At 44.6% G+C, this 14799-nt stretch overlaps 1 protein-coding gene across 3 annotated transcripts in view; it reads right to left on the bottom strand.

The window, feature by feature from the left end:
• gja5 (gap junction protein alpha 5) overlaps positions 1-14799 on the bottom strand; it is a 58251-nt gene that overhangs the window by 26530 nt on the left and 16922 nt on the right. Inside the window, exon 1 of one of the 3 annotated variants that reach the window (XM_004918216.4) lies at positions 12571-12709. The exons of the other annotated variants lie outside the window; for them this stretch is intronic. The gene's annotated coding sequence lies outside the window, so the exon portion shown is untranslated. Of the gene's footprint in view, positions 1-12570; positions 12710-14799 lie in introns of those variants that run through there. 3 annotated transcript variants of the gene reach the window in all.

Raw genomic sequence — 14799 nt, 5'->3', positions numbered from 1 at the left:
GAACTTATAGTTTTGCACAATTTAGTGTCATCAGCAAAAATAGAAACAGTACTGTCTATGCCCACCTCCAGGTCATTAATAAACAAGTTAAAAAGCAAAGGCCCAAGGACTGACCCCTGCGGTACCCACTAACCACACTGGTCCAACTAGAAAATGTTCCATTTACCCCACTCTTTGTACTCTATCCTTCAGCCAGTTCTCTATCCAATTACAAATATTATGTTCTAGGCCAATATTCCTTAATTTGATCATTAACCTTCTGTGAGGTACTGTATCAAACACTTTAGCTAGCTCTCAGTACAAGTGAGGGAATACAGGGGTAGGGGGGATAGCTCTCAGTACAAGTGAGGGAATACAGGGGTAGGGGAGATAGCTCTCAGTACAAGTGAGGGAATACAGGGGTAGGGGGGGATAGCTCTCAGTACAAGTGAGGGAATACAGGGGTAGGGGAGATAGCTCTCAGTACAAGTGAGGGAATACAGGGGTAGGGGGGATAGCTCTCAGTATAAGTGAGGGAATACAGGGGTAGGGGAGATAGCTCTCAGTACAAGTGAGGGAATACAGGGGTAGGGGGGATAGCTCTCAGTACAAGTGAGGGAATACAGGGGTAGGGGAGATAGCTCTCAGTACAAGTGAGGGAATACAGGGGTAGGGGGGATAGCTCTCAGTACAAGTGAGGGAATACAGGGGTAGGGGAGATAGCTCTCAGTACAAGTGAGGGAATACAGGGGTAGGGGAGATAGCTCTCAGTACAAGTGAGGGAATACAGGGGTAGGGGGGATAGCTCTCAGTACAAGTGAGGGAATACAGGGGTAGGGGAGATAGCTCTCAGTACAAGTGAGGGAATACAGGGGTAGGGGGGATAGCTCTCAGTACAAGTGAGGGAATACAGGGGTAGGGGAGATAGCTCTCAGTACCAGTGAGGGAATACAGGGTTATGGGAGATAGCTCTCAGTACAAGTGAGGGAATACAGGGGTATGGGGGATAGCTCTCAGTACAAGTGAGGGAATACAGGGGTAGGGGGGATAGCTCTCAGTACAAGTGAGGGAATACAGGGGTAGGGGAGATAGCTCTCAGTACAAGTGAGGGAATACAGGGGTAGGGGGGATAGCTCTCAGTACAAGTGAGGGAATACAGGGGTAGGGGAGATAGCTCTCAGTACAAGTGAGGGAATACAGGGGTAGGGGAGATAGCTCTCAGTACAAGTGAGGGAATACAGGGGTAGGGGGGATAGCTCTCAGTACAAGTGAGGGAATACAGGGGTAGGGGGATAGCTCTCATACAAGTGAGGGAATACAGGGGTAGGGGAGATAGCTCTCAGTACAAGTGAGGGAATACAGGGGTAGGGGGGATAGCTCTCAGTACAAGTGAGGGAATACAGGGGTATGGGAGATAGCTCTCAGTACAAGTGAGGGAATATAGGGGTAGGGGGGATAGCTCTCAGTACAAGTGAGGGAATACAGGGGTAGGGGGGATAGCTCTCAGTACAAGTGAGGGAATACAGGGGTAGGGGAGATAGCTCTCAGTACAAGTGAGGGAATACAGGGGTATGGGAGATAGCTCTCAGTACAAGTGAGGGAATACAGGGGTAGGGGAGATAGCTCTCAGTACAAGTGAGGGAATACAGGGGTATGGGAGATAGCTCTTAGTACAAGTTGCCCCAGGGACTGGCCCGATTGCCATCTTGGAGTCAGGAAGGAATTGTTTCCCCTCTGGGGCAAATTAGAGAGACTTCAGATGGGGTTTTTTCCTTCCTCTGGATCAACTAGCAGTTAGGCAGGTTACTGTATATATAGGCATTAAGGTTGAACTTGATAGATGTGTGTCTTTTTTCAACCTAACTTACTATGTTACTATGTAAGTCACAAAAAAAAAAGTTGCAACTGTTTTTTCAGACTTACTATGCGTCAAAACGGCTACAAATTCTCTGGCTAAAACTTGCCGAGATCATGTAGAAGTCAATGGCAGATGCCCCTTCCCTGCAGGATCCTTATTTTGCTATGAAACTTTTTTAATTATTCCCCTTCTTCTTCCGACTCTTTGCAGCTTTCAAATGGGGGTCACTGACCCCGGCAACCAAAACCCCATTGCTCTGTGAGGCTCCAGTTTTATTGTTATTGCTACTTTTTTTTTTACTTATCTTTCTATTCAGCCCCCTCCCCTATTCATATTCCGGGCTCTCCTTCAAACCACTGCCTGGTTGCTAGGGTAATTGAGAACATAGCAACCAGACAGCTGCCGAAAATCCAAAACTGAAGAGCTGCTGCACAAAAAGTGAAATAATTAAAAAACCACACATAATAAAAAATGAAGACCAATTGCAAATTGTCTCGGAATATTGCTCTCTACATCATACTAACAGTTAATTTCAAGCAGCACTTCATACAATCAGGATAACGGATAGACAGACGCATTGGCTCACAGGAGCATGGGTGCCATAATTCATGGGTGCCAGACGCAGCGTCAGGGAAGGTTGGGCCAAGTAGGCGCTCAAAAATGTTTTTGTAAACAATTCCTTCTCCCTAGCTGCCTACTAAAGCTATAGCTATGCCTATGTATACGCAGAGATTGACATAGGGACCTGGAAATACCATTCTAGGATGGGAAGTGACGGCTCTGCAATACTTAGTCATCTGACCCGTCATGGAGTAAATATCTGCGCCCTCCTCTGAAACTATATCATGAGTTACGGCATCTCCAGTGTCACCAAACCCCATAACAATCCATCCGTCATCATTCCTTACGTGGTTGCAATAGTAATGAGCTGAACTGCTCCGCCGCCGCCTCAATGATTCCCATAGAATAAACACATCGGTGGCGATGGAGCAAGAGAGTCAGCGTTTGGTTTGGTCCTGCAGTTCATAGCAACCAACCGGATTCTTCCTTTTACCTGCAAATGCTAACAGCTGATTGGTTGGGTTGTATATATCAACCCGTCAGTACTGTTGAGTTTTTTTCCCCATATAGTTGGCTGACTACAGTACCTGTACTTGATCCCAACTAAGATATAATTACCCCTTATTGGGGGCAGAACAGCCCTATTGGGTTTATTTAATGGTTAAATGATTCCCTTTTCTCTGTAATAATAAAACAGTACCTGTACTTGATCCCAACTAAGATATAATTACCCCTTATTGGGGGCAGAACAGCCCTATTGGGTTTATTTAATGGTTAAATGATTCCCTTTTCTCTGTAATAATAAAACAGTACCTGTACTTGATCCCAACTAAGATATAATTACCCCTTATTGGGGCAGAACAGCCCTATTGGGTTTATTTAATGGTTAAATGATTCCCTTTTCTCTGTAATAATAAAAGAGTACCTGTACTTGATCCCAACTAAGATATAATTACCCCTTATTGGGGCAGAACAGCCCTATTGGGTTTATTTAATGGTTAAATGATTCCCTTTTCTCTGTAATAATAAAACAGTACCTGTACTTGATCCCAACTAAGATATAATTACCCCTTATTGGGGGCAGAACAGCCCTATTGGGTTTATTTAATGGTTAAATGATTCCCTTTTCTCTGTAATAATAAAACAGTACCTGTACTTGATCCCAACTAAGATATAATTACCCCTTATTGGGGGCAGAACAGCCCTATTGGGTTTATTTAATGGTTAAATGATTCCCTTTTCTCTGTAATAATAAAACAGTACCTGTACTTGATCCCAACTAAGATATAATTATCCCTTATTGGGGCAGAACAGCCCTATTGGGTTTATTTAATGGTTAAATGATTCCCTTTTCTCTGTAATAATAAAACAGTACCTGTACTTGATCCCAACTAAGATATAATTACCCCTTATTGGGGGCAGAACAATCCTATTGGGTTTAATTACTGTTTAAATAAAGTTGGTTCCTGTTGGGGAGCAAATTCTTGGCGCACCGCCTCCTTCTTTCCAACCCCACTTAATCTTCATTGAGCTCTCACTTATGTGACAGTCGCTCCTTAGGACAATGACTCGCTCTCTTGAACCCTAAGCCCTATCATTTCCCTCTCTTAACCCCATGACCTATCCCTTCCCTTAAGTCTTCGTTACTCTTCCTATTCCTAATGGGCACAGGAAGCCATTGCCTGCCAGTCTCCTTCTCTTGCCCAAGGCATGGAAGCAATGGGCCAGTGGTAAAATGACTGGACCGGCCCAACTCCCACCGTCATTTTTTTGGTCAAATTAGCAAAGATCCACAGATTTGGGAGATGGGGACACTTTGGGGTGTATTAACATCACTGGTGATTTTACCCATAGCAACCAATCAGATCTTTGCTTTTGTTTTCTAACTTGTGGGTGACCGTTGAAATCTAATTGCTGATTGGTTTCTATTGGCAATTGATCACCATTGATGTTTGTCGCCAATGTTAGGTGTCCTGTTTGCCATCCCCCTTATAACTACTTTTTAGACAAAAAATAATTAAGGAATGTTTTCCAGTTTTTCTCATTTATCCCCATTTTCCTTTGACCAATCAGTAGGGCAGCACCAACCGCCCATTTATATACTTCGATCACATCTTCTCTTTTTTGCTCTTTAGAAAACATGGCAACATAAAACAGCTCATAAATCCCATATTATTGCTTTTACGGAACAGCCAGTTCTAGGCAACTTTTCAATAGGTCTTCAATAATTATAGTTTTTTCTAATTATTTCCCTTCCTCTTCTGCCTCTTTGCAGCTTTCAAATGGGGGTCACTGACCCCGGCAGCCAAACACTATTGCTCTGTGAGGCTCCAGTTTTATTGTTATTGTTACTTTTTATTCCTTATCTTTCTATTCAGCCCCTCCCCTATTCATCTATCAGTCTCTTAAATAAACTGTCTCTTGGTTGCTAGGGTAATTTAAACTCCAGCAACCAGATAGCTGCTTCAATTCCACATTGCTGAACAAAAAGTGAAATGATTAAACAAAAAGCCACAAATAATAAAAAAATAAAGACCAATTGCAAACTGTCTCAGAATATTACTCTCTACATCCTACTAAAAGTTAACTCAAACAACCCCTTTAATGCCTTTGGGCGGCAGGCTGAGCAGTTAGTAGCGATCTAAACTGATAGGATCCCTGCAAATTGCTTTGTGCTGTCTCTCTAAGGCATTAATGGCAATAATATAGGATTTATTGTGCTTATTCCCAGTGCCGTAACTACAGTGAGGCTTTGTATCTTTATAAAAACATCTGGGTCAGAAGGGGAAACGTATCTACGACACAAGTGCAGTTTATGGGAATAATGAAGGTTTCCTACTGGCATAGAATAAATCAGGCCCCTCTATAATCCTATCAAGCCTGTAAGGAGCACAGGGAAGAGGCCAATGGCTGAGGAAAGGCAGAAACTGCAGGAAAGCGAGAAGAGAAAGAGTGATTAAAGGGGAACTCTGACTTCTGAGCCCCTCACAACCCAGAGACCCCTAATATCCCTATCCCTGTAATCTGTTCCTTCAAACAGTAGGAATAAATACCATTTTATATGCTGAAATCCAGCTGCAAAACAGTTCTTCTCTTTCTGCATCATTTGTAATCCTGGCAGGGGAGGAGGGACTAAAACACTGATGTTACACATTGTAACAACTTCCCCACAGCTTACAGACAGCATGCAGGAACTACATAACCCACAATGCATTGCACTGGGATGTTCCTTTCCTTATTGACATCACGTGTGCAGCAGGGGATTGTGGGATTGGGAGGAGGCAGGCTGAGGGACAGGCATGTTACAAGCACATATACTAAAGGGTAAATAAAGGGTCAAATTATCTGTAAAAATAAAGATACTTTTCTGTATCCCGCCTTACATAGGCTGAGTGGAATGAGCAGCGGGTATAGTTGGTATAGTTCAGCAGCGCTCACACTATGGGGCTATTGTGTTTATTTAGAGTTGACCTAATGGCTCTGGTGTGACAGGAGGAGAGCCAGCCACTTGGGATGTCTCCAAGCCCCAAAATAGAACAAGCCCCTAATTTATGCCAAATTGGTGACAGCTGGAAGGCCTGAGACTGCTGCCGGCGGATACACGGTATAAAAGACAGCCGCGCTATGCCAGCAATGAGCGCTTCCTAGAAGGGAGGCGGGTCAAGGTGGCAACCTAGTGATGGAGGGGGCAATAAATATCATGCTAATGGGATATTGGTTATAACATGGCCTCCTTGTCACATGTGGGCAAGTGGGGCAAGTATAGATAGTAACTGGGCAAGGTCTGCATAGGGCAACGGATACATTCCCTGGCCAAAAGCTCGTCCCATGTCCCCTATGGTACATTCCCTGGCCAACAGCTCGTCCCATGTCCCCTATGGTACATTCCCTGGCCAACAGCTCGTCCCATGTCCCCTATGGTACATTCCCTGGGCAACAGCTCGTCCCATGTCCCATATGGCACGTTCTCTGGCCAACAGCTTGTCCCATGTCCAACATGGTACATTCCCTGGCCAACAGCTCGTCCCATGTCCCACATGGTACATTCCCTGGCCAACAGCTCGTCCTATGTCCCCTATGGTACATTCCCTGGCCAATAGCTCGTCCCATGTCCCACATGGTACGTTTCCTGGCCAACAGCTCTTCCCATGTCCCCTATGGTACATTCCCTGGCCAATAGCTCGTCCCATGTCCCACATGGTACGTTTCCTGGCCAACAGCTCGTCCCATGTCCCCTATGGTACATTCCCTGTCCAATAGCTCGTCCCATGTCCCACATGGTACATTCCCTGGCCAACAGCTCGTCCCATGTCCCCTATGGTACATTCCCTGGCCAATAGCTCATCCCATGTCCCACATGGTATGTTTCCTGGCCAACAGCTCGTCCCATGTCCCACATGGTACATTCCCTGGCCAATAGCTCGTCCCATGTCCCACATGATACGTTCCCTGGCTAATAGCTCGTCCCATGTCCCACATGGTACGTTCCCTGGCCAACAGCTCGTCCCATGTCCCACATGGTACGTTCCCTGGCCAATAGCTCATCCCATGTCCCACATGGTACGTTCCCTGGCCAAGAGCTTGTCCCATGTCCCACATGGTACGTTCCCTGGCCAACAGCTTGTCCCTTGTCCCATATGGTACGTTCCCTGGCCAACAGCTCGTCCCATGTCCCATATGGTCCAATCACTGACCTCTAAGTTTGGATCAGCCGGATTTGGCCCAATCCTTGAGCGGGAACCCAGCTAAACAATTAGACCGTTATCTCTGCGGTTTGTGTGTTCCCATAAATGTATAAATCTGGGAGAAAACATTTCTTATGATGAAAGGAGGCTAATGTTAGAAAAGAACTAAGTTTGCTCCAGGTCAATCCATAGCAACAAAGAAGCAGCTAGAACATCTCATTGGTTGCTATTGGTTACTAGACCTGGACAAATCTGCATTCTGTTTTTCCATTCTCCTGTCCTTGAAAGGCCCTGGGTTTTTTTTAGGCATACGTTTTCTTTTAATCATTTAGCTTTTTCTTAAGGGTGAAGACACACAGAGCTACTTAGTAGCAGCTACTTAAGTGCAGAAAATCCCCTGCCATAGACAATACTGAGAATTGCCGCTGCTAAACACACGTAGAAACAGTTATCAGTAAATGATCAGCACTGTCTATTTTAGTAGCCACGACAAGTAGCTGCTACTTAGTAGCTCCGTGTGTCTTCACCTTTAGGGCTCTGGCAAATCGCCGAAAAAGCCTCGCGAGGCAACTTCGGCGATTTGCGTGAAATCGCGCCGCCGCGTGTGCCATCCCACCAGCGACTTACATTTTCGCAGGTGGGATGGCAGGTGAAGGCAACTCGGGGATATTAGTCGCCCGCGAACAGGGAGTTTTGTCGCGGGCGACTAATCTCCCCGTGGGCCAGAGCCCTTAGCAGTTCTGCAATCTGATATCTTAGCAGCTATCTGGTAGCTATGGTCCAGTTTATCCTAGCAACCAGGTAACGGTTTGTATGACATAAGAATAAGTGAGGCACTGAAGAGAGAGAATAAAAAGTAATGCAAAATAACATTAACAAGAGAATTGTAGCCGCACTGAGCAATAGTTTTTTGGCTGCCGGGGTCAGTGACCCCCATTTGAAAGCTGGAAAGGGGCAGATAAGGAAGGCAAATATTCTAAAATATTCAGATTTTTTTTTACTGTGTTAAAGACAGTTTTTATGTTTCTAACAACAGACTAAAATGTAATTATAAAAGAGATGTAAACCCTGCTGCACAGCGCGGCTCAACCAAACTTTACTCAGCTGTTGCTGGACTACAAACCCCAGAATAATGTAACATATAATGAAGGGTGAGGCATGCTGGGAGCTGTAGTCCAGCAACATCAGGGTTGTATTCTTAAAGCTATATTGCCCAATAATGCCCCCATTAAAATGCAAGAAATCCCCCAATGAGAATCCCAGCTGATGTGAGTAAATCCGGCTCCCTGTTCTCTGTTCCTGCAATTGGAGTTGGGAGCAATAAGCACAGTTTCCCAGCACTGAACAAGTCTGTCCCTTTATCCCCATGTCTGATTCCTGTGCCATATAATGACGGGAAAATGCCATCATTATCTCTATATGTAAGGTACCAGCAAGGGGCCTGACACAGTGCTGGGAATCAGCATTCTCATTGGTCACTTCTCTTGCATTAATAATGAAGTTTTTGATCAGTAGAATTCTCATTGGTGAATTTCCTTGCATCTATAATGACGTTTTTCAGCAACTTCTATTGCAAAACTAGGGGGGGGGGGGGGGCGGCGGCTTTATGATTGGGTTTACAACCCCTTTAAAGCGAGGAGTGGGTCGACCCATCGAGCGTAGGTTCCGTATGAGCCCAGATAACGGCATATAGCTGGGAATAACAGTGCCGCTGTTGCCGGGGCGAAGTGGCACAAGGTAACCTCACTGTGCTGAATATATTGTAGGGGGGGGGGTAAGGATTCAGTGGAACCAGTTTGACACTCTCTCTTACCTTCCCCAGGGGCTAGAGGTCTGACAGCTCCTAAAGGCAACACATTCCAACTGAGGGCCGCCCCGGCCGCTTATCACCACCTGCCCGCCGCAGTCTCCTCTTTGGTCTGTCTCTAACCCCACCCCCCCACCGCCACCCATCCAGGTCCCACTTCTCTTCCCGTTGCCATCCCTGATTTCTGTTATGGGAATGGCGTTGGCTCGGTGCCAGGCAGAGCCCATGTAGGAGGGCAGGGGAGTCCGTCAGGCTGGGAATCCATCACTCGCCGGGGGGATAACGATCTGTAGCTTTAATGCAGAAGCTGCTGCCGGGAGCGGGCGCCTTATACTAACCAGACGCATGAGTTTGTCATGGGTAATAAAGTGACGGGCCCACACATAGGCTGGCATTAAGTGTGCCGCGCATTTCCATCGTGCTGGATCTAAACGTAACGCATGCACCCTCATAGCTTACCGAATAAGGGCCATAGATTTCAGATTCTGCGTTTATATGTCGTCCATCATCCGCGGCCTGGGTGTTGCGCCATCCCAGTGAGTTATGGGCACAGAGCTGACGTATATATCGAGCTACAAACACCAGGATCCATAGCTTCCACTTTCCCTCATCGCAAGCTTGAACGGGGCCCAATGTAGAATAAATCTATAATTAGTATAGAAAGCTGCCGCAGACTGCACCGGTTCGCAGTTGGCCCAGTAGGGATCGTCCGTAAATACAGGGTGATTGTGTGAACAGTCTCTGGGGTTTATGTAATAAAAGGCACTAAGTTTGCCCAGGAGCAGTAATGGAGGCCATACACGGGCCGATTCTAGCTGCTGATATGGGTCCCTTAGACAGATTCGGCAGCTTATCGGCCCGTGTATGGGCACTACCGACGTCCCTGCCCAACCGATATCTGGCCTGAAATCGGACAGATCTTAATCGGGCAGGTTAAAAAATTTAGCTGGATCGTGGACCGCATCGGCTTATTGATTCCGTTCCCACGAACCGACTGCGACCTTGCTAAGCGAGCTGATCTTAATGTGCAGCGTCAGACCCGGTGGGCCCCGGCCCTAGTGGGCCCTGGATGCCTAGATCCGATCCCCCCCAGGGCGCTCCCACAATCTGCCATCTCCCTTTTAGGAGCGTTCAGGGGAGGGGGATTGAGGGTGTTGGGGGCATCTGCAGGGGAGGGGTAAAGAAGGCGGCGGGGGCCATTGGGGGGTGCAGGGGCCCCTGAGGCAGAAGCCCCGGTGGGCCCTGCACCCCCCAGTCCAACCCTGTTAACGTGTATGGCCACCTTAACCCATAGCAACCAATCAGCAGGTACCGTTTACTGGTCTCCTGTTTAAAAGCAAACACTTTATTGGTCGCTATAGGTTACTGCTCCTGGGCAAAATTAGTGCCTTTTATTACTTATGGGGGTCTGTGTTTAGGAGGTAAAGGGGCCCACAAAATAATTTGCTGTTGGCCCCAGTGGCACCAGAAATCTGTCCTTAGTGCAACTACATCAAAACCGCTTGGTCGCTATTGGTTACAGCACGGGTGCAAACTTGCCCCAGTGTTAGGGCTCTTACACACGGGGTCCCACCCTGCGGGGATCATTCTTGCCCCGGCCCAGTCAGACTCTGGCCATCTGAAAACCGCCATTGGCAGCTCACCCCTCTATATCCTGGTGGCTGATATAATTATATAAGATTATTTTCAGCAGCTATCTGGTTGCTAGGGTCTCGTTTACCTTAGCAACCAGGCCGTGGTGTGAATGAGAGACAGGAATATGAATAGAAGAGGGACTAGGTAGAAAGATAAAACGTAACGCTAAAAATATAACTGTAGCCTCACACAGCAAATGTTTATGGCTGCCGGGGTCGGCGACCCCCATGTGAAAGCTGGAGAGATGTAGGCAATGAAAGCAAATAATTCCAATAAAGACCAATTGTAAAGTTGCTGGGAATAGTACATTCTATAACCATCAAACTTTTAGTATAATGCGGAGAGTGAAATCCTGAGTCAATTTGCAATTGGTCAACATTGTTTTTTATTTGTAGTTTTTTAATGATTAAGCTTTTTGTTTAGCAGCTTTCCAGTTTGGAATTTCAGCAGCTTTCTGGTTGCTAGAGTCCAATTTAACCTAGCAACCAGGCAGTGAAACTGGAATATGAATAGAGGATGCCATACATAGATAGATATGACTATAAAACTGGAGCCTCACAGAGCAATCGTTTTGTTGCTATGGGCAATACCACCGGTGATGCTGGATTACACACTGTAATAAATATGCCCCTAATACTCACATATAACACATCCAAGCTGCAGCCCTAGAGCTGTCACTCAACATCCCCCAGCACCCCCCGCTCTCCTGCATATCACTAGACTGCTGAGGCATGATGGGAATTGTAGGCCAATAGCAATTTTTGACCTTCAAGGTTTAGGCACCAGCAACCCATAATTTCCAGCACTGTCCAATCACAAGCCTGCGTCACATTTATCATTATTACCCCCAATACTTCTCAATTGAGCTTCCTTGGTGGGAACCCTGCCTACCCGCCATTATCAGCCCCAAAGCCATAACTGGCACACTCAGCTGCACCCACATAATCAGCCCTGGCAAACGCCATTTACTATCATCATCATTTACTATATATATAGTAGTACAACCAAAATATTCTTTGGTATCTCTGATAAGGGCACTTTCAGAGGATTCTGGGAGTTGTAGTTCATGTTAATGGTTGGCCTTTGCCAAATAGCACTGTTGTGTAAAGTAAAGGCTTTCTTTCTTTCTTTCTTTCTTTCATTTATCTACCATCTCTCTCTTTATCTATCATCTATCTATTTATTATATAGGTCTATCTATATCTATTATCAATTTATCTTTATTCTTTCTTTCCTTCTTCCTTCTATCTACCTACCCTCTATCTATCTATCTATCTATCTATCTATCTATCATCTATCTATCTATCATCTATCTATCTATCTATCATCTATCTATCTATCATCTATGTATATATCATATAGATCTATCTATATCTATTATCCATTTATCTTCTTTCTTTCTTTCTTTCTCTTTCTTCTATCTACCTACCACCTCTCTCTTTATCTATCTACCTATTTATCTATCTATCATCGTCTACCTATCTACAGTATCTATCTATTATTATCCATTTTTCTTTCTTTTTTTTCCCTGCTTTTTTTTCTGTCTATCATCTATCTATCTATCTATCTATCTATCAATCATCTATCTATTCATCTATCTATCTATCTATCTATCTATCATCTATCTATCAATCATCTATCATCTATCTATCTATCTATCAATTATCTATCTATCTATCTATCAATCATCTATCTATCTATCTATCTATCTATCTATCTATCAATCATCTATCTATCTATCTATTATCTATCTATCTATCTATCTATCTATCTATCTATCTATCTATCTATCTATATACCTTTCTCTTTCTTTTACAACTTTCTTCCCTTCCTTCTCTGGCCTTTGATCAGTTGTTCAGAGCTGGAAGAGGTGGAATCCTGCAGTTATGTTGGTGCCCTTATTCTTCCCTATTGGGTTCTGAATGTTTGCGACCCATTACCAACATTTAGCTTTAGCCAATCAAATCACAGACCAACCCACCATAGAGCCCATATTTCCGTGCATTGCCGTACAGAGCAAGTATATCAGAGACTTTCGCTCTTACCTTTAAAGCCCTAAGAAGTCCGGCAGTGTTGGGACCCCGAGTAGAGAATATAAGGATATATATTGGACCCCCTGCTGGTTCCTCCAAGGACAAACAACTGCTGTTCTGACTGCTGAGATGAATGTGGGTCTCTCACAGGACTGGACTATTATATATATATGAGCTGAGAAAGGAAAGGTGTGTCATGTTGGGGAAATCAGGTGGGTGGGATAAAGCCTCTGGTTGGCCAGATATATTTATGGTGGGAGGGGCAATTGCTGGAAGACCCCCAAACACTGCTAAGAGATATCTTATTACAAATCTTATAGGCATTTAGCAACAGATGGAGAATAACATGGGAGGAGACTGTGCTCCATCCAACTTGCATCACTATTGAAACCAATGCCAAATGCCAAGCAGCTACCTACTGCCGAGACTTGCAATATCCAGCCCCCGAAGTGCACCCATAATCTATATGAGCGAGCGGGACAGACGGGCACACATAGGCACCCATGGGCACTACATACGCAGCTTTGCATGAGTTTCCACCAATACTTACGGTTGTAATGGTGCAACACAGTCATAGCTGTGGCCATAGAGAGAACAGAAAGTATCACCAGAACAGTTATGCAAGGTTCCGCAACCAATCAGAACATAATGGCACATTGGTACCACTATATAATGGCACACTGGCACCAGTATATAATGGCACACTGATTCCACTATATAATGGCACACTGATTCCACTATATAATGGCACACTGATTCCACTATATAATGGCACACTGGCACCAGTATATAATGGCACACTGATTCCACTATATAATGGCACACTGATTCCAGTATATAATGGCACACTGATTCCAGTATATAATGGCACACTGATTCCAGTATATAATGGCACACTGGTTACAGTATATAATGGCACACTGATTCCAGGATATAATGGCACACTGGTTACAGTATATAATGGCACACTGATTCCAGTATATAATGGCACACTGGTTACAGTATATAATGGCACAGTGATTCCAGTATATAATGGCACAGTGATTGCAGTATATAATGGCACACTGGCACCAGTATATAATGGCACACTGATTCCAGTATATAATGGCACACTGATTCCAGTATATAATGGCACACTGGCACCAGTATATAATGGCACACTGATTCCAGTATATATTGGCACACTGATTCCAGTATATAATGGCACACTGGCACCAGTATATAATGGCACACTGATTCCAGTATATATTGGCACACTGGCACCAGTATATAATGGCACACTGATTCCAGTATATAATGGCACACTGATTCCAGTATATAATGGCACACTGATTCCAGTATATAATGGCACACTGGTTACAGTATATAATTGCACACTGATTCCAGTATATAATGGGACACTGATTCCAGTATATAATGGCACACTGGCACCACTAAATAATGGCACACTGATTCCAATATATAATGGCACACTGGCACCAGTATATAATGGCTCACTGGCACCAGTATATAATGGCACACTGATTCCAGTATATAATGGCACACTGATTCCAGTATATAATGGCACACTGGCACCAGTATATAATGGCACACTGATTCCAGTATATAATGGCACACTGATTCCACTATATAATGGCACACTGATTCCACTATATAATGGCACACTGATTCCAGTATATAATGGCACATTGGCACCACTATATAATGGAACACTGGCACCACTATATAATGGAACACTGGCACACTGATTCCAGTATATAATGGCACACTGGCACCAGTATATAATGGCACACTGATTCCAGTATATAATGGCACACTGGCACCAGTATATAATGGCACACTGATTCCAGTATATAATGGCACACTGGCACCAGTATATAATGGCACACTGATTCCACTATATAATGGCACACTGATTCCAGTATATAATGGCACACTGATTCCACTATATAATGGCACACTGATTCCACTATATAATGGCATATTGGCACCAGTATATAATGGCACACTGATTCCAGTATATAATGGCACACTGATTCCAGTATATAATGGCACACTGATTCCACTATATAATGGCATATTGGCACCAGTATATAATGGCACACTGATTCCAGTATATAATGGCACACTGATTCCACTATATAATGGCACACTGATTCCACTATATAATGGCACACTGATTCCAGTATATAATGGCACATTGGCACCACTATATAATGGAACACTGGCACCACTATATAA

Source organism: Xenopus tropicalis, chromosome 2 (genome assembly GCF_000004195.4).
Source record: "Xenopus tropicalis strain Nigerian chromosome 2, UCB_Xtro_10.0, whole genome shotgun sequence".
In the NCBI taxonomy this organism is placed as follows: Eukaryota; Metazoa; Chordata; class Amphibia; order Anura; family Pipidae; genus Xenopus; species Xenopus tropicalis.
This window is presented reverse-complemented; position numbering and strand designations above follow the sequence as displayed.